Raw genomic sequence first — 20,448 nt, 5'->3', positions numbered from 1 at the left:
AATGGGAAATTGTGGGAAGGAAAAAACCTCCACAACCCAAACCTCCACAACCCATGCATTTTTTTTTCCCAAAATCTTTAGAGACTTAATATATTGGAATCAACACTTACAGGCACTACCCAAACAGAAAACAATCACAAATTTAGAATTCAGCTGTTCTAGTCTCAATCCATGCCTTCTCTCAGACAAGCAAGTATTCATCATCAATCTCCTTTTTAAAACAATTCATGTGTATGAGTCTTCTCCATTAACAATTTGATATAGCAGAATTTGTTCAGAGTAGGTACTTGTGGCTCACACCTGTACTCCTAGCTACTCAAGACTGACATGGAAGGAAAACATTTGGCTTGTCATTCTTTAATGACAGAAGGGAAGCTCAGATGTGTTTAGTATGTAAAAGACCCTTAGGTCATTACTCAGAAGCATAATAAAGAAATGGAAAGGAAGAAAAAGGGAAGAAATATATGTATATGTTACATTGGGTAGGTTTGTGTACATATGTGTCTGTCTATATGTACATAGGCATACATATCCTTTAAAATGTGTATTGTATTGAATGTTTCCATTTTAATCCCCCTTTCTATCCTCTCCCTGCCCTGTACCTGCCATTACTTCTGATTTCACTGTTAGTACCCTACTTTTGTCCATCTGGAGTCTGTCCATACTGCTTTTCTGGTGGACTTCTTGACATCAATCATTCATTTTCCTAAATTTTACAGATCTGACATGCAATGTAACTATTTTAGAAATGATAGTGAGGGACAACTTCAAAAAATCAATTTAATGTATGCTGGAGACTCACCTGTAATCTAAGTTCTGAGGATGCTAGGATTCAATCACCCAGGGCAGGAAAGCCTGTATAACTCCATCATATTCACTTAATTAGTTAAAAAAACAGGAAATGGAGCCATAGCCAAATTGTAAAAAAAATACTGTAAACCTAAGAAAAATTTTATAAGAAAAGCAATATATGCTGACCTCTGCAATTATGGAGTTGGGAGCATTTTGTGAGCATCCAAGACTTGAGTTCTAATACCAGTACCAGAGCAACAACAGCAACAAAAACCATTTTCTATTACTAAAATAGTCCTGACAATTAATAACCTAAGTTGGTAATGTGTATTTGGTCCAGACGATGCGTATCCAGACTCAAGGGTAAACAGACTGAATTAGGAAAATTGAGACAGAACTGGAGCTAAGGAAATAATACAAAAATAAAAGACTAAAACCTGAAATTAAAATTTAAACAAAATTATAGCAGTTTGAACAAGAAAAGGATATTTTTATGAATAATGGGTTTTTGTGTTTTCTTCTAGCCAAGGACTTGTACTCAATGCCTGTGTGCCGTCCATTAGTTTTTTTGCTCAAGACAAGCACTCTAGTGCTAAAACCACAGCTCCACTTCCAGCTTTTTTTTTTTGGATGGTTAGAGCAGATTATTTCTGCCCAGGCTGGCTTTCAATTGTAATCTTCAGATCTCATCCTGGTATCTACGACTTCAGGTGTGAACCACAAGCACCTGGCTGGAATAATAGTTTGAAAGATGCAGTTTTAGAAGAGTTGGAAGACTAAGCCAAGTGAGCAGGTATGCTGAAGCCAAGAAGCTAGAGGCTAGAGGTGTGTAATACTTTTATTATTTGTTCTGATGTAGGAGAAATTATCTTCAGATGGTTTTGATCCTGGACAAAAACACTGTGGAAAAAAATGCAATGATGTAAGGAATTTTGTGTTCTCAATTTGGGAATCACTGAGAGAGAGAAAAAAATAATAAGCTGTCCTGGCATAGAGCTCAGAAGTTTAAGTTGACTAGGGAGGTATTCTATTACTTGACCCCTGGCCTAGGCAGTTGGTTTTGTTTATTTTCAGATGAGGTGTTCAGTTTTTGCCCTGGGATGGCATTCAGATTTGCCTTTCCAAAAGCTGTGGTTGATTATAAGTATGCAGCTCTACTACCAGATTTACAAACCAACAATTATATAAATGGAACAGTTGTGGAAACAGAAGAAGAAATGTAGAAGTCCTGTAAAACTTTGTGTTCCTTGGAAATGGAGGTATAGATGATGGAGAGCTAATAGGTTATAGAAATCTTGCCCATGTAATTGTAACCCCTCTGTACAGTATTTTCACAATAAATTAAAAAAAAGAAATTTGAATCTCTGGACTCAGAGCCTATAGCACAATTGAACAGTACTTTAGTAGGCCATAAATGTCTGATTTCTACTCCCAAAATGACAATAAATACCACCCAGGATATTAAATTGCCTCAAACTGGCCAATTTCTTTGCTTGTCACATTTAAGTCAGGCTTCAAAGCTTTTCTAGGACCTCATTATATGATTTTGTAGAAACTCAGATTTTTCCAGATATCACTGGCTGGGAACTTATTGATTCTCCTGAACATAGACTGGGGGCATTTTCCATTAGCCCCATGGGTAATACTTTATCCTGCACAACAAAACAAGTGGTGATTTGACTAGTTTGGAGCCGATCTAGGTGGATTCTAAACGTCAATGGAAGTCATTCTGGATCATGTTCTTCCTTGCTGGTTCATGCAGGTACACCTGCATCACATGTGGGGTTCAGAACCACTGGAATATGCACAGGACTCAAAACCTGTTTGGGCTTTGCAACAAATGGAACAAACCCCTCTATGTTCACATGCTTTCTGGAGTGCAGGGATGGCTCCTGATCTCCATTGGTTACCAACACCAACATCACTAATAGATTCCTTATCTGGAGTTCAGGAGAAGCTGCTCTACAGTAATGCTAACCTGAGAATGGAAATAGGCACAGGATTTTAGAGTGGACTCTAGAAGGTAAGGTGCAACTAAACTTCCATGAGGAACTAATGGGGGATGTCTATAGTTTGAACTTGGACTGAACACTGATGAGTGGCTATGTTCATGTATTTTCAAAAAGAAAAATTACCTGGCAGATAATATCCATAAAAGAACATTTTGCCAAGCCGGGTAGTACTAGGGGCTCTTGGCCATTCAGGCCTATCCCTAGACATCCAGGTTCCAACCCTATTCACAGGCTATGAGGCATCTAAACAAGGACTTCTTCCTCTTTTTCTTGGACTCACTGGTCACACACTCCTCCAGCTTGTCAAGAAGAATATGTAAGGGAAAGACCAGTCTGAAGAGGACAAGTTGAATTTGCCATACTGTGTAAGTTCTTTCAGGGTGTCATGGTCCTTACGCTCATAAAAGTCATCATTGTACAAGTCCATCCACAGAGTGAAGATGAAACAAATGATGCTGTGGGCAGTTTGGTGACAAGGAAAGTGAGAGCCTGACCTCCCAATCCTGAGCCTTCTACCACAGCCCCTTTCTGCCAGGACTCATGCTGTGGCTGTCCATCATATATGCAGACTTGCATGCTGAGAAAGGGAGGAGACTCCTGGGAGCAGAATGATCATCACAACATACTTCCAGGAGCTTCTGAAAGACAATTCTCCAAAACTCACCCTGTGATAGCCAGTGAGAATGTTGTTTCCCCACAGGATCTGATTTTCTGCACACTGCTTTCCCTGTCATCCACGAGAATCCACAATTGCAACCACATTCACAACTGTGTTATTTGGCATTCACTGAAGTGCCAAGCCTCAACCCTCATAAGTGGTAGGCAAACAAACTTGCACTTTGGTTCAGAAGCCTCAAAGATACCCAGTTTTCAGGAACAGAACTTCTTTTTGTAGCAACATCCACTTACTGGTTTACTTGTTCATCTTCCTCCCAGTTATGGTGAAGGGATCTGTACCAATAGGAAGAGAGAAGGAAGTCAACTCTATGGTTCTCCTTTTCTGAACTAAGAGGACACTATGGGACTGGCTAAGTCCTACATGGTAGTATAAAAGTGACAGAGAAACAGATGAGGTATGTCTCTACAATTCTGTGAAAATTCTGTGAAGAGGCTTGTATGTGTCTGTCCAAAGTAAATGCCTGTAATCCTAGCTAATCAGGAGGCTGAGATCTGAGGATCACAGTTGGAAGCCAGTCTAGTCAGTAAACTCTAAAGCCACTCATCTTCAATTAATCAGCAAAAGGACAGAATTGGACCTGTGGCTCAAAGGGTAGAGTGCTAGCACTGAGCATCAAAAGGACAGCACTAAGGCCTTGAATTCAAGTTCAAGTTGCAGCCTTTCCTCTACCTACATTACTTCACAGGCCTGCAAGATGGCTACTGAACCCTTATTTATTAATTTCATAGGGCCTCACTTAGGTGAGGGTCCTTGTTAGGTGCCACTGGCTCATGCCTGTAATCCTAGCCTCTCAGTAAGCAAACTGCTGAGGCTCCAGTATCTTTTAAGGAAAATGAAATGTCCTGGTGACCCAGTCCTAAGAAACTAGCCAGAGTGTACACTTCTTTGTCTTATGCCAACCTCCCATGAGAATACCCCAAGAAAACAGGAAGTGGAACTGTGACTCAAAGTGGTAGAGTGCTACCCTTGAGCAAAAAAGCTCAGGGACATGACCCAGAGCCTGAGTTAAAACCACATGACTGACAAAAAATAAAGATTACATTTGTAGAAAGTAGCAGAGCCACAAGTCAAACACTAGATGGTTGAGTGCTGGAGTTGAAATTCTATAATGTTTTGGGGCATATTGTAAGATGTTATTAATAAGAAGATCAAAACCCCACGGAGATAAACCAAAAATCATCAAGTAGATGCTTATCATTTTTGGGTCAACTCCAGCTTTGCCGTGGGTGGTGTGCAGTTCCCCAGAAAAAGAGAAGAAAATACACCATAGAGGATTCCACAGCACAAGCAAGAAGCTATGGCTGGCATATGTGAAGAATGGAGAGCAGAATTTCCATGACTTGAGACAAATAGGACACAGGATACATACTACAGGTGCTCAAAGAAGTCCCAAACTTCATTCCCTAAGAAGGCTCTAGGGGGTGATGAGATTTGATCTGCACCTTGAGAGACAGACTACAACTGTGTATAAAGAGAATACTAAAACCAGGCACCAGTGGCTCACTCTTATAATCCTACCTACTCAGGAGCTAAGAGCTAAAGATCAAGGTTCAAAACCAGCCTGAATAGGAAAGCCTATGAGACCCTTATCTCCAATAAATGACTAAATAAAAAAAGTCAGAAGTGCAGCTCAAGTGGTAGAGCACTAGTCTTGCCCCAAAAAAGCTCGAGAACAGCACCATGGCCCTAAGTTTAAGCCCCAGGATTGGTACAAAAGAAGGAAAAGGAAGAGGAGGAGAAAGAGAATATTCTAGTAGACTGGAAGGAAATACAAAGTTGAAATGTTCCAGGTATCCACACTGTATAATTGGCCCTTCAAAAACTTAGATTAGCCAGCTAAGACTCAGCAGGAAGCAGGCTGTCAGTCACTGCACTACATGTGTAGACCCTGGAAGTGAAAAGCATAGATGCTATACCCTGGACTCTCAGAAAAGAGAAAACTCAGAAAGAAACTGGAATCTACCTATCCCCCATCTCTGTAGCAACAAGATGAATGAAAAACCTGGAAAAGGAGTGTGTGTGGGACGGTGACCCATACACCACTGTTTTGTTTTGGGCAGAGAAGGTAGGATTCCTGAGGTCTGGACACTCATCCACGAAATGGGACTAAATGTATTTTCCCCCCTAGGGAGATCAAATTAGTTAATCCATTTAGAAAGTATTCTAGCCTATAAAACAGAATAACATGAACATTCCCAGGACTGGGCAACCTCCTTCTATACAAGTGTATGCGTTCTATTTGGGACCAACCTAAATTAAGCTAAAAGCTGTTTCTTGATCTTTTTTTTCTTTAATTGTGCATTGATCTTTTTTAAAAAATTGTGTCTATATGCATGTGTGCATGCACGCACGTGCGCACCACACACACACACACACACACACACACACACACACACACACACCACACGTGCACGTGCATACTGGAATTATGCTAGAACTCAGGGCCTGGACACTGTCACTTAGCTTTTGATGTTTTAATTTTTTCTCAATGTTGTTGCTCAACCACTTGAGCCACAGCACTACTTCTAGCTTTTTGTCGGTTAATTGGAGATGAGTCTCACAGACTTTCCTACCTGGGCTGGCTACAAACCACTCTCTTCAGATATCAGCCTCCTGAGTAGCTGGGATTATAGGTGTGAGTCACCAGTTCCCAGTTTTGCACTGGCTCTGGTTTTATCTTCTCTGCTGCACATAAAAATATCTATTCTATTTTCATATCTTAGTTCTCCAAGTATTTACAGCCAATAATTACCACCATTTCCCCGCTCCCAACCAAAGTTCTAGACTATTCAAAACAATCCTTTGCCAGCTGCCAGCGGCTCACAACTGTCACCCAAGCTACTCAGGAGGCTGAGTAGTGGTAGGATTGTGGTTCAAAGTCAGGCCAAGCAGGAAAGCCTCTGAGATTCTCATCTACAAATAACTACCAAGAAAAAAAAGGCAGAAATGGAGCTGTGGCTCAAGTGGTAGAGTGCTAGTCTTGAGCAAAAAAATAAATAAATAAAAAGAAAAGAAAAGAAAAAAAAGCTCAGACGCTGCATCCAGACCCAGAGTTCAAACCCTAGGTCTGTTCATATATGCGCACGTGTGCACATGCGTGCACGCACGCGCGCACATACACACACACTATAGTATTCCATCTCCTTCTGAGGCTCTTCAGGGTTTTACACAAAGACAGAACACCACCTTCTGTCTGACACTTTCTAGAATTTTCCATATGATGACCAGTAAGAAACATGAGTTCTAAATGTAGCTGTACCTAGAAGCTAGTTGATCCTCCTACCTTTCATGGTTCTGAACTACCTTACTTTCCTTCTGGAGTCAATCTAATTCTTGCTGGCTAGCTCAACATTCAGCCCACATCCTTGAATAAATAAAGCCTTTTCTGATGAAAGGTAGTGCTCTACCTCTTGAGCTACAGAACCATTTCTGGCAATTTCTGAGTAGTTTATTGGAAATCAGAGTCTCATGGACTTTTCTGCTCTGAACTTTTCTGACTTTTCTGTTTTGAACTGCAATCTTCAAATCTCAGCCTCCTGAGTAGCTAAGATTACAGGCATGAACCACTGGTACCTGGCTTCAGTCTTTTTTCTTTGCTCCAGAATTCCTCTCATGTTGATCCTCATGCACTAAAAGACAATTCAATGTTACTGTCAACATGATGGCTTTTAAAATCAAATTTCTCTGCATACAGTCTAGACCCTTCTGTATCACAAGCCACTAACAAGTTATCTGAGATCTGATCATCCACACAAGGCAGGTGACACTAGCAATATTTAGAAGAATTGTCAAAACTGCAAAACTGAGGATTAAAGAAGTAGTAAGGTGGGCACTAATGGCTTGTGTCTGAAATCCTAGCTATTCAAGAGACTAAGACTTAGAGGATTGTAGTTTGAGGCCTGACTGGGCAAAAATGTCTGCAAAAACCCATCACCAAAATAACCAACAAAAAGCAAGGCTGGAGAAATGGTTCATACAGTAGTGCACCTAGCCATAAGCAACAAATTCAAGCCCAGTTACTGGTTAAAAAAATAATAATTTTTACGTTTCACTGTACACTTGAACCACTCAAATGCATATCACCAGAGAGCCCAATTTTAAATGGTTTTCCTAGATAATTAATATATAGACAGGGATGAGAAGCTCTGAAGTAATGACTTTGATACTTAAAAGTTATTTTTAATACATCATTGTTGTTCTATATTTTTATTTTATTTTATTTTATTTTATTTTATTTTATTTTATTTGAGAACATACTGTACAGAGGGGTTACAATTACATGGGCAGGATAATGCATATATTTCTTACCAAGCATTGCAGACTCCTCCTTTGTTTACCCTTCACCTCCCTTCCCAGCCTCCCCCCTCCCCCCCACCCAATCATACCCCCCTCCCCCACACACACCGACATTGTAAAGCTGGTTTTGACATGACATTTTGTACTTCTCATTGTTGCAACAGGTCCACCTGAATCCTTAAAAGACTTGTTTGTCCCCATCTCCTCCACATGTTATACTGACATCAAATATAGTGAAAGCGGGGGTTACACTGTGGGGGAGGGACATACAAAGCAACAAAGAAATAATCTTATAAATGCGTTAGAAACACATGCATGAAAGAAACGAAAACATTAAAATACACATTTAAGGGTTCGTTTTCCTAACATCACATTATCTGACCTTTTCCGCTTGACTCATACCCATACTAGATATTGCAAATAAGGGAAACCATGGGACCTATGTTTCTTTGGGCCTGGCTTACTTCACTTAATATAATTTTTTCCAAGCCTTTCCAATTCCTCACAAATGGGGAAATGTCATTCTTTCTGATGGAGGCATAGAATTCCATTGTGTATATATACCACATTTTCTTGATCCATTCATCTACTGAGGGGCATCTGGGTTGGTTCCATATCTTAGCTATGGTAAATAATGCTGCAATAAACATAGTTGTGCTGGTAGCTTTAGTGTGGTCTTGTTTGTAAACATTTGGGTAAATGCCCAAAAGTGGGATTGCTGGATCATAGGGGAGATCTATGTGAAGTCTTTTGAGGAACCTCCATACTGCTTTCCAAAGTGGTTGAACAAGTTTACATTCCCACCAACAATGAAGTAAGGTTCCTTTCTGTCCACATCCCCTCCAGCATCTGTTGTTGTTAGAGTTCTTGATTTTTGCCGTTCTAATGGGGGTGAGGTGATATCTCAATGTTGTTTTGATTTGCATTTCTTTTATGGCTTTTAAATAAGAGTAGATTAAATAAGAGTAGATTATCAAAACCAGTTAATCAGTGAGGTCTAGCTTTCACTGTCAACTATGTGTAATTATTTCGTTTATCATAATCCATGAGCTGGACAGTGTTTGGCAGTGTCTTTATATTTACATTTAAATCACTTTCAGTATTTAGCTGTTCTGAGAAACATTATGTATGGGCTTAAGCATGTAAATATCTTCATAGCCACTCAACTGTTTACCTAGGATAAATTCTGAGACGAGGAAGTACTGGCTTGGAGGGTAATACACACTTTTAAGACTTTTGAACATGTCAAATTGCTATCCTTAATGGAATGGTCAATAGCATTTGGGGTGCATTAGAGCTAGAAATAAGAAAAAAGTACAGTTCAAATTGATTTAAACAATAAAGGGGATTTATAGGATCATAGAACTGGTAAGTATAGCATTTAAATGAATTTGAAGGCTTGCAGGATTCTGCATTTTAATAATATCATCAAGGATCTGTCTATATCATTTCACCTCTCCCCTTAGCCCTGTGAGGTACCAGACTTTTTTTCAGTTAAAATAGCTTTTTCTGTAGCCAGCAATTGCAAATGCCTATACAGGGAGAAAAGGAAGCTGCCTAGAAATGAATGGGCCTGGGGAAAATTATAGTTGGTTTTGTTTCTGTTGGATGGGGGGCTTGAACTTGGGGTCTGAATGCTGACCCTGAGCTTTTTCTGCTCAAGGCTAGCCTTTGTGCCATAGTGACACTTCCAGTTTTCTGGTGGTTCATTGGGGATAAGAGTCTCATGGACCCTCCTGCCTATGCTGGCTTTGGGCCATGATCCTCAGCTCTCAGCCTCCTAAGTAGCTAGGATTACAGGTGTAAGCCAGCGGTGTCAGGCTAAAAAATTATGTTAAAAGTAGTAACTCAGGTCCAGAAAGACAAAAGCTCACATGTTGTTTCTCATATATGGAAGAGAGACCTCATTTATAAATATATATAAGCACACAGTGGGTCATGTGCATATATACACACATGCACACACACACACATACATAGATACATACTACAAATGTATTAACTAAAGTATATGGTATATCATTAACGGAAATAACGTGGTATATGCAGGAGAGAATTCTTTGAAAAACTAATAGTCAAACAAAATGGATAACAGGAAGCTAGAAATTGAGGTGGGGGGGTAGGTGGATGACGTGGTATGATGTGGAGGGATGGAGAGAGGAAGGGTGGGAGAATGCAATCATCATATTCAATGTACATATGTAAAAATGGAAGTAGGTAACTTGGGTGGGGTTGGGAGAGATGGGAAGAATGATGGAAGGAATGGCGTGGATCAAGCTGCATTGTACAGCTGATAGCTGGTGACTCTTGCCCATAATCCTAGCTACTCAGGAGGCTGAGATTTGAGAATAAAGGTTCCAAACTGACCTGAGCAGGAAATTCCATGAGTTTATCTCCAAATAACTACAAGAAAACCAGCAGGGGAGCTGTAGCTCAAAGTGGCAGAGGGCTAGCCTTGAGTAAAGAAGCTCAGGGACAGCAACTAGGCTCTGAGTTCAAACCCAAAAACCAATTTTTTTAAAAAAAGATGCCCTGCGCTTCTAAACTGATGTGTTGAATTGAAACCTCTTTGTACAACTACTTAAAGATAGATAAATAAATAAATCCAGGAGGAAGGCTCTTTCTTCCACATTAGGCCTCGCCTGGAATTGACTGATCAGAGATGGGATCATTCTAATTCACTTAAGCTCAAATATAAAGGAGCAGCCAGCTGCTCCTTCCAGCCCTTATAGCTTTCAGGGGTGATGTTCAGATGTACTGGGGAAAGGAGAAGGTGACTAGAGGAGGCACCTACAAAGCCCGTACTGGATGAGCAACATGTGAGAAAATAAAAACTTGGTGCTGCTTACATATTTGAAAAAAGAAGGGAAGAAAATGGATTTGTGAGAAATGGGCCTAACATTCAATCAAAAGAGTCTACCGTAGGTCATTTCCACAGGTAGTGAATCCATTAGCAGGCCTTATGCCCAGGAATAGAAAGCACATAGACTATACTGTATGTAGTATGTTACATTCACACAAGTGCTGTGGATGTAAAGAACTGTAGTATTGGGAGCTGGTACACCTGTAATCATAGCTACTCAGGAAATTGAGATCTAAGGATCAATGCTCCAAGCCAGCTCAGTTCTGTGAGACACTTATGTCCATTTAACCACCAGAAAACTGGAAGTGGCACTGTCGCTCTAAGTGGTAGAGCACTCATATTGAACAAAAGAGCTCAAGGACAACCCTGAGGCCCTGAGTTCAAGCCCCAGGACTGACAAAAAAGAAAAAGAAAAAGAAAAAGAAAGAAAGAAAGAGATATCTTGGAATAGGTAGATTAGTCAGGCAGAAGAAATCAGGAATAAGCCTGCAAGATTTCTCTTAAAACATAGAAAAATAGGGCTGGGAAGGTGGCTTAGTGGTAGAGTGCTTGCCTTGCATGAATGAGACCCTGGGTTTGATTCCTCAACACCCATAAGCAGAAAAGGCCAGAAGTGGTGCTGTGGCTCAAGTGGTAGGGTGCTACTCTTGAGCTGTAGAGCTGAGAGATAGCACCCAGGCCCAGAGTTAGGCCCCACAACCAACAAAATAATAAATAAATATAAAGGAGAGAGAGAGAGACAGAGACAGAGAGAGAGAGAGAGAGAGGGAGACAGAGAGAGAGGTAGGAGAGACAGAGACAGAGACAGAGACAGAGACAGAGAGATAGTGGATGATTTGAGAAAACTTCCCAAGCATTCTAACTTCCCTTTGACCCAGATAGGTTGGATAAAATGAAGGTAGGATAGACTTAAATGTCTTTAGGTAATTCCATGCCCTAATAGCTAAAAGGGAATGACAAATTAAAAATATCACGGGTTGTGACCAATGAGCAAGTCACCTTCCAAGCATCTCATTAGCATAAAAGTTAAATGACACCTATATAGATTAAAAGAAAAGAACCCACCATAGATTAAACCAGTTAGTTGGCAAACCCCTATCATGACCCCTCTCACCCAGCAAGAACATTTTCTCTCTCCTCTTCTCACATGCATAAATTGAATACTTTTAACACTTACTCCTTGCTGTCTGTGGATTTCATTCCTTGAGTTCTCCAGGATCTGCTGCAGCTCTAGTGGTGGCCACTGGTGGGGTGAAAGCACTAGCAGGTATTGTTTGTTGCTGGGCTGAAGGTGGTGACATAATTGGGCCTCTCTGGCTATGAAGGAAACAGCAGGTAAGAAAAGTCAGTGTTCTAGGCTGTCAATATTCACGTGGCTAGAACTGGCCTTGTAGCTTTAAGTCTAAGGTTAAAAAACTTCTATGAGAATTTCTTGATGTTTATGATACCTTGCATATTTACCTCTTGAAATAGCAATTGCTCTTACTTTGAGTTTATCATGTGTCAGAATTTTCTAGAAACATACAATTGGGCCCACCCAATTCTATCCCCTGTTCCCAGGCAAGGTTGTTTAGGATGTTATTGCCCCCCTTTGAGAAAAGTTGCCACTGTGTATGGTCTTATTTTTTCCAGTCCCGGGGCTTGAACTCAGGACCTGGGGCCTGTCCCTAAGCTTCTTTATGCTCAAGGCTAGTGCTCTGCCACTTGAGCCACAGCACAACTCCTGGATTTTTCTGAGCAGTTTATTGGAGATAAGAGTCTTAAGGACTTTCCTGTGCAAGCTGGCTTTGATCCTTAGATCTCAGCCTTCAGAGTAGGTAGGATTACAGGCATGAGCCACCAAACACCTGGCCTATAGTCCTTTTATGACCTCATAGAATAGCTTTGGGTCCAGCTAGCTGCTTATCAGCTCTGAAACTACTGCAGAGAACAAAGCATTTGCTTTTCCTGTCCCATTTCAAGGGCCCTTGACCAGGTCATTATTAGGTCATTTACATGGCTCAAATACAGCAAAACTCTTTTTTTTTTTTGGTCTGGTTGTGGGGCCTGAACTCTGTGCCTGGGTGCTGTCCCTCAGCTCTTCAGCCCAAGGCTAGCACTCTACCACTTCAGCCACAGTGCCACTTCCGGCTTTTTCTTTTTGCTTAAGTGGTGCTGGGGAATAGAACCCAGGTTTTCATGCATGCAAGGCAAGAACTCTTACACTGAGTCACTTTCCCAGTCCCACAAAACTCTTTATTACACCCCTCCCCTTTCCTTCCCTTCCTTTCTCAGGGCTACTTTCCTATCATGTGTCATTTTAGGTCACATATCACTCAAACACAACAAAGCTCCTCTCTTTCTTTTTTCTCCCTTCCTCCTTCCCCACTCTCCTTCTCCTTTCTCCAATCCCTCTCTCCATTTCTATTCTTTTCTTTTTTGCTGGTACTAAGATTTGAACTCATGGCCGGGTGCTATCTCTTAACATTTTTTATTCAAGGCTACTACTCTGTCACTTGAATCACTTCCAGCTCTTTCCTGGTTGATTGGAGATAGGAACATTTTAGATTTCCCTGCTGTAGCTGGTTTTGAACCATGATCCTTAGATCTCAGCCTCTTGTTTAGCTAGGATGACAGGAATGAGATGGCTATTTTTTGAAGAACTGTGTCTTCAGTGTCCTTGACATTGTACTAACACCTGCTTCACTTTTATCTTTAAATAAAATAACATTTAACTAAAAAAGCAACATATGTTCTTGAATTTGATTTTCATTACAACTGTTTCTCATTTGCAATCATGCTTAAACATGTTTCTTGAAGTTAGGGAATACAGGGTTTTGCAATTGCATGTATGAAATTCACTCCCAAATGGTAACAACTCCTCTCATTGCCATGAGTATTTGAGTACAGATGCCTTCGACTCATACACAGAGCTAACCAGTTCACTGGTTCCCACTGATGGACAGGTAGACTTAGGAAGACATTCCCAATTGAGGAACATGTGTTTCTATAGCTGTCAGATGGAAGTCAGTGTGGAGACCCCATTTAAGGAAACATGGTGGACAGAGAAATCACAATAGCCAGGAGAAAATGACCAGGTGCACCAAGAGCAAGAAATGGACTAAGTGGAAGATGCTCCCAAGATATTCCCCATGCATGGAACTTTCCAACCATGGTCTGTAGGAGAGACAACCAATCAACAGGGTCCATGAAAAGGGAGACAGCCAATCAGCAAAATCCCCACTCCACCATACTGGCTCAGTAGCTAGAGCAACAGAACAGAACAGAACAGCAGCAGCAGCAGCAGAGTACTAGCAAAAGCAGCTCTTTTGATTTGTTGTCCATTAGTTTTTGGTATATATATATATATATATATATATATATATATATATATATATATATATATATATATATGGTTATCCTGATGTGGACGCTCAGTTCTCCCATTGTCCTATCTGAGTACATGCTTTTCCCAACCTGGGACTCCAAAAATAAACAGAAAATGCCACATGTCTGTCTCTGTTGGACGTTGGGCATAGGCATCAGGGAAAGGCCATAGGCTGGTTTGCTTTGAAAAACTTGGGTGGGGTGTGACCAGTTTCTAATTGAATTCCATCCTATCAGGAACGAGATCTTCATCTCTTCTCAGGGTGCCCTTGACTAGCAATTCCCTCTGCTAACATTGCAGTCGGCTACAGTTCTTTCAAACCCTGGGCCCAGAGGAGTCTGGGATGTGAAAGTATTAACATGTAGATTAATTTCTCATGGCAGTTGTGTTATTGGATTTCCCTCTTTGCCAACTCACTTTAAATGGCTGTAATTACTGAGGTCTCCAGTGAACCTCAAAGTAGAAATGATGTTTGCAGAGAAGGACTGCATCCATTCCATCTACCCCAGAGCTCCTGCACAGACCCTTTCTCTTCAGCAGAATGGAAATGCATTTGTAAAGGTGTAAGAGTTTACATTCCCAGGACCTTTAAAGAGTATTAACTTCCTCCAGGTCTCTGAACGAAGCAATTACTTGGCTAGAGATAGAACTATAGTGATACATATGAGACTAGGTTTCCTTCCCTCCTTCTCTCCCTCTAACCCCCTCTTCTTTTCTCCCTCCCTTTTTCTTTTTCCTTCTTCCTCCCTCTTCTTTACTTCCTTCCTTCCTCCCTGTCCTTCCTTCCTTTTCTTTTTATTCTAGTACAGGGACTAAACTCCAAGGGCTGGCTGTCCCTTAGATTTTTGCCCCAAGGCTAGCATTTTACCACTTGAGTAAACTCTATTTTTAGCTTTTTGCTCATAAGTTGGAGATAAGAATCCCATAGACTTTTCTATCTGGGCTGGCTTCAAACCAGTATACTTAGACCTCAGCCTACTGAGTAGCTAGGATTACAGGTGGGAGCCACTGCCTTTCTGTTCACATCAAATATGCATGGAACTGTTTCCAATCAAGGCCTCTGAAGGGAGAATTGGGAGAAGAAATCTTGGGGCATGCAGTGTGGCTATCAGATGAATGATTCTGAACTACAGAGTAGAAACTAGTTTGAGTGTAATCAATATGGATTTTGTTCCCATCTCTAAGTGTAAGAAATAGCCAAGCAGTTCATTGCTCTATATCCAATGAAATGCAGTTCTGAGTCTCAATTTTCTAGTTGCCAAGTGTTGGAGTTTCCCTCCCTTTCTTTCCCATGGAGCAGGGTATCCTATGTGACTCTGGACACATGGGTAATAATGTCCACAAAGTGCAGCTGGTGATGGGGCTCCCTCTTCAAGCTTTAGAGTCCATCAGAAGAAGGCCATGGTGTCTCTGTGGACTGAGTACAGGTCTGGCCACCCCTGGGGAAAGTCATGAAATCACTCACAGGAGAACAGGCTCTTTTTCTGAGCACACCTAATGCTATTGTTCTCAATTTTGATGGCTTATCTGAGCATACAGTGACAAGCAGATGACAAAACACACTCAAGAGTTAGATACAAGCTGGGCACTGGTGACTCACACCTGTACATGGAGCTACTCAAGAGGCTGAGATCTGGGGACTGTGGTTCAAAGCCAGACTGGACAGGAAAGTCTGTGAGACTTTTTTTTGGGGGGTCCGGTTGTGGGGCCTGAACTGGGCCTGGGCGCTGTCCCTCAGCTCTTCAGCTCAAGGCTAATGCTCTACCACTTGAGCCACAGCGACACTTCAGGCTTTTTTCTTTTTGCTTATGTGGTGCTGAGGAATCGAACCCAGGGCTTCATGCATGCAAGGCAAGCGCTCTACCACTGAGCCACTTTCCCAGCCCCCAAGTCTGTGAGATTTATAACCTCGAATTAACAATCAGAAAAACTGAATCAAAGAGGTAGAGTGGGGACAGGGAAGGTGGCTCAGTGGTAGAGCACTTGCCTTGCATGCATGAGGCCCTGGATTCGATTCCTCAGCACCACATAAGCAAAAAGAAAAAAGCCAGAAGTGGCGCTGTGGCTCAAGTGGTAGAGCACTAGCCTTGAGCTGAAGAGCTGAGGGACAGCGCCCAGGCCCAGAGTTCAGGCCACATGACCCGACCAAAAAAAAACAAAAGAGGTCGAGTGCTACCCTTGAGCAAAAAAGCTCAAGGGACAGCACCCATGACTGACAACAACAACAACCAAAAGTGAACTTGTTACAGGAACCTTCTTGAAAAGCCTAGAGGTGAGACAGGACATTTTTTGGATTTCATACATGTCATCCTGTTTAGTCCCAGGAAAGTTTTGCTGTAGAGAATGCTCACCCCTGATTGTTATCCTATATGGTTAGCTTGTGGTGAGCTTTGTCCCCACCCACAACATGGTTTTTGCCTTTAAAAGCTTTGTGCAAGCTCTGTTCTGGGCTGCAGGTGTTTGGGACAGGAGTCTACCTGTAGTCACCGACATTTTACTAAAACTCCCAGCCAATCGCTGGTGGCTCACACCTATAATCCTAGCTACTAAGGAGATAGAGATCTGAGGATCACAGTTCAAAGCTAGCCCAGGCAGGAAATTCCATGACACTGTCACTGTGGCTCAAGTGGTAGAGCACTCATCTTAAGCTGAAGTGCTGAGGGACAGTGCTCAGGTCCAGAGTTCAAGCCCCACACCTGACCAAAAGAAAAAAAAAAAGATTCCCAATTTGACCTCTCAAGATGTGGCTTCTATGTATCTTGCAAACTATTCCCATAAAATAGAATCCAGTGAGAAGAAGCCACGGAGGATTTATAAGGAGATGTTCACCCGGGACATCCGGAGGCCTGCTGGCAGCAAGATTCTGCAATTCTTCCTGAAAAGCCTGGAAAGCAGTGAAACGCTCCTCTGTTGCAATAACTCAGAACCTCATTCTGAGTGTTTCCGGCAGAGGTCATTCGGCTGAACACAACCGTGGACTAATTAGAGCCTGATATAGCCAGTGCCGTCCATAAGCCTGGATGGACAGTGGACGCGTGCCAAACAACTGAGGTCTGGTTCTCCAAACTTTCACAGAGTGCCATAAGTAGAGGTTCACCTTACTCCTCAGGTTGAGTAGAGTGTAGCCGTCAAAGCTGGAATCAGTAGCACTCAGGTGAGAAGAATGGGAAGCAGATATACCCAGTCAGCTGGCAGTGTCTTACAGGGACAAGCCTATCTGGCTGCCAAACCTGAATGTTTGCAACCATGGCAGAGCTCTGCAGGCGCAATTGTGCAGCAATGCAAACTACGTACCCTTGCCAAACTTCACGGGGGTAGAAGAAACCATGGAGAAATTACAAGGAGATGTTCACCCGGGACACCCAGAGGCCTGCTGGCTGCAAGATTCTGGAATTCTTCCTAAGAAGCCTGGAAAGCAGTGAAATGTTCCTATGTTGCAATAACTCAGAACCGCATTCTGAGTGTTCCCGGCAGAGGTCATTCGGCTGAACACAACTGTGGACTAATTAAAGCCTGATATAGCCAGTGCCATCCATAGGCCTGGATGGACAGTGGTCCCGTGCCAAACAACTGAGGTCTGGTTCTCCAAACTTTCACAGAGTGCCATAAGTAGAGATTCATCTTACTCCTCAGGTTGAGTAGAGTGTAGCTGTCAAAGCTGGAATCAGTAGCACTCAGGTGAGAAGAACGGGAAGCAGATATACCCAGTCAGCTGGAAGTGACCTACGGGGACAAGCCTATCTGGCTGCCAAGCCTGAATGTTTACAACCATGGCAGAGCTCTGCAGGCGCAATTGTGCAGCACCTACATCTCTTCCTTGTCCCCCCTCCCCCATTCACTCTTACCCATTTGTCCTCTTGGAAATTTAACTGGTCATGCATGCCACTACAGCCATCTCCACAAACAAAACCTGCAAAAGAAAATTCAAAACAATCTTCCATTCAGAAACCTGACATTTGACATATGTGGTTGTCCCTCAGGTATATCATTCAAGTTACAGCTTGATGGTAGAAGGAATTGCTGGTGTGCTACTGCATAGGAGACCCTAGGTCCAATTTCCAGCTATTCCACACACCAGCTCCAGCCTCTTGTCCTTATAAAACAAATAAAGACACACAGTGAAGGTGAGAGAAAGGAAATTTATTATCTTGTAGACAAGGGGGAAGACAGCACTTCAGCCCTTCTTCAGAGATATAGACAGGATCAGTAGCTTTGAATACATAACTGGGGAAAGGGGTATAAGAAGTACAGTCTTCAAGCTATGTGCTGGTACTTCACATCTGTAATCCTGGCTATTCGGGAGGCTGAGATCTGATCATAGGTTGAGACCAGCCCTGGCAGGAAAGTCTGTGAGACTTTTATGTACAATTACCCACCCCCAAACCAGGAGTTGACTTGTGGTTCAAAGTACTAGAATGCTAGTCTTGAGGAAGGGACAATGCCCAGGCCCTGAGTTCAAGTCCTAGGACAAAAAACGAGTTACAATCTTTGGTCAAAATTTGGTTTCTTTCTCTCATACAACTTTGTATAGCCTTTGAAATAAAAAGCTATTTTAATTAAGTCCTATCTCGTTATATTAGTTACATCCTGTTACAAGCTCCTGCTTTGGCCACCTTGTATGGCCTTTTAAATTTTCCTTTTTAACTACTTAAGTCACATTGCTAAAGTTTTTTCCTCTTTTAAAAAATTTTCTTTTTAAAGAATTATCTTTAGGTAGTTATACATAGGAGCTTCCATTTAATAAGTGAATACAATATGTTTTGATCAGTGTTACCTCTTTAGACAAGGAGAGGGAGACCCCAACACTTGGCAACTAGAAAATTGAGACTCAGAACTGAATTCAGTTAGTTGTAGAGACATGAACTGTCTGGCTGGTTCTTACACTTAAAGATGGGGAAGCAAATCCAAATTGATTACATATAAATCAGTCTCCACTCTGTAATTTAGAATCATTCATCTGATAGCCACCCTGTAAACCCCAGATTTTTTCTCCCAATCTCTCCCATCAGTGTACTTGACTTGAAACAGTTGCATGCTTATTTCATGTGAACAGAAAGGCAGTAGCTCCCACCTGTAATCATAGCTACTTAGGAGGCTGAGCTCTGAGTGTTGTAAACCAATCAGTAACAAAACAAAAGATGCCACAATTAATAAGCCAAATTATAGGAGTCTTTATTGTCACCTCTGCAGACCAACAGATGCACAGGAGTGTAGACGTCTGAAATTGTGCTGTCCTGAGACAGCTCAGAGTTAAGTCTTTCAAAGAGAAAAAACACATCTTTTGACAAGCAATGCATAAGACTTTTTTTGTTTTATTTTACAAAGCATATACAGACACAAAACTTAGCATTATCAATAAATTTAGACTTACTTCCCAAATATGGGGTTTCTGGAATACTTTCAGGGAAGGGAAGGGGGAAAGGAGAGAAGAATAGAAGAAGAAGAAGAAAGAAGAAGAAGAAGAAGAAGAAGAAGAAGAAGAAGAAGAAGAAGAAGAAGAAGAAGAAGAAGAAGAAGAAGAAGAAGAAGAAGAGGAGGAGGAGGAGGAGGAGGAGGAGGAGGAGGAGGAGGAGGAGGAGGAGGAGGAGGAGGAGGAGGAGGAGGAGGAGGAGGAGGAGGAGGAGGAGGAGGACGAGGACGAGGACGAGGACGAGGACGAGGACGAGGAGGACGAGGACGAGGACGAGGACAAGGATGAGGAAGAGGACAAGGACGAGGAGGGAAGAGGAGAAGGAGGAGAAAGAATGCACAGGTCAACACCCCTCTCCTAGTCATGGCTGCCTAAACACCTTGAGCTCTTCCTCTTTCCCAGTACCTCCCATGCCACTTCCTTTGTGGTCAGGGAGTGGTTACAATTCTAGGCCAGTTCTAATGGAAATTGAGGTATGTGTGTAGTGGAACCTCTTGTGCCTTTAGCTTGACCTTTGGGCAATAAAGTCCTACTAGGGCCTCATGCACACAGGTCGCATCTCATTCATACTTACATTATGGGATGCCAATCTTACACATGCACAGATTCCCTTCTTAAAAAAAATCTTCCCAGTCATGATCCCCTCCTCTGCTATAGTTACTAAGAATTCCTCCCACACATCCTGAGTGGTAGAAAGCAGAAAGTCCTCCTTGGGTTTCCTACTTTGATTCAGGAACAGATAGTTCCCCTATGGTCCTTTTTCAAATTGGAAAAAGAAAACATTTTATCTATTTAAATTTGAATTGTAACTACATGTTAGTTCCCACAGTCAAACACCATTTATGAGAGTTATTTCACCAAGCTGGAATTTCACCTCAGTCAATTCAAGCACTCTTCTGTCTCAGGAGTGAAGGCAATTATAACCACAATACCAAAAGTTCATTTTTTAAGCAGTCAACATCATCATTCTAATTATTCAGTCAACAATTACAAAAGGAACACTTTTACAGTGGGCTTTTATAGCCAGGA

At 41.9% G+C, this 20,448-nt stretch overlaps 1 long non-coding RNA gene across 1 annotated transcript; it reads right to left on the bottom strand.

Annotated features, from left to right (window-relative positions):
- Window positions 1-2,887: 2,887 nt before the first annotated feature.
- LOC138813406 (uncharacterized) lies at window positions 2,888-12,011 on the bottom strand. Its single transcript, XR_011367803.1, has 2 exons — window positions 11,820-12,011; window positions 2,888-3,755 (listed from the first exon to the last, which is right to left on the bottom strand). It is a non-coding gene; the product is annotated as an uncharacterized lncRNA (long non-coding RNA).
- Window positions 12,012-20,448: the final 8,437 nt, after the last annotated feature.

This window comes from Dipodomys merriami, unplaced genomic scaffold, assembly GCF_024711535.1.
Source record: "Dipodomys merriami isolate MVZ:Mamm:240054 unplaced genomic scaffold, mDipMer1.0.p SCAF_599, whole genome shotgun sequence".
NCBI lineage: Eukaryota > Metazoa > Chordata > Mammalia > Rodentia > Heteromyidae > Dipodomys > Dipodomys merriami.
This window is presented reverse-complemented; position numbering and strand designations above follow the sequence as displayed.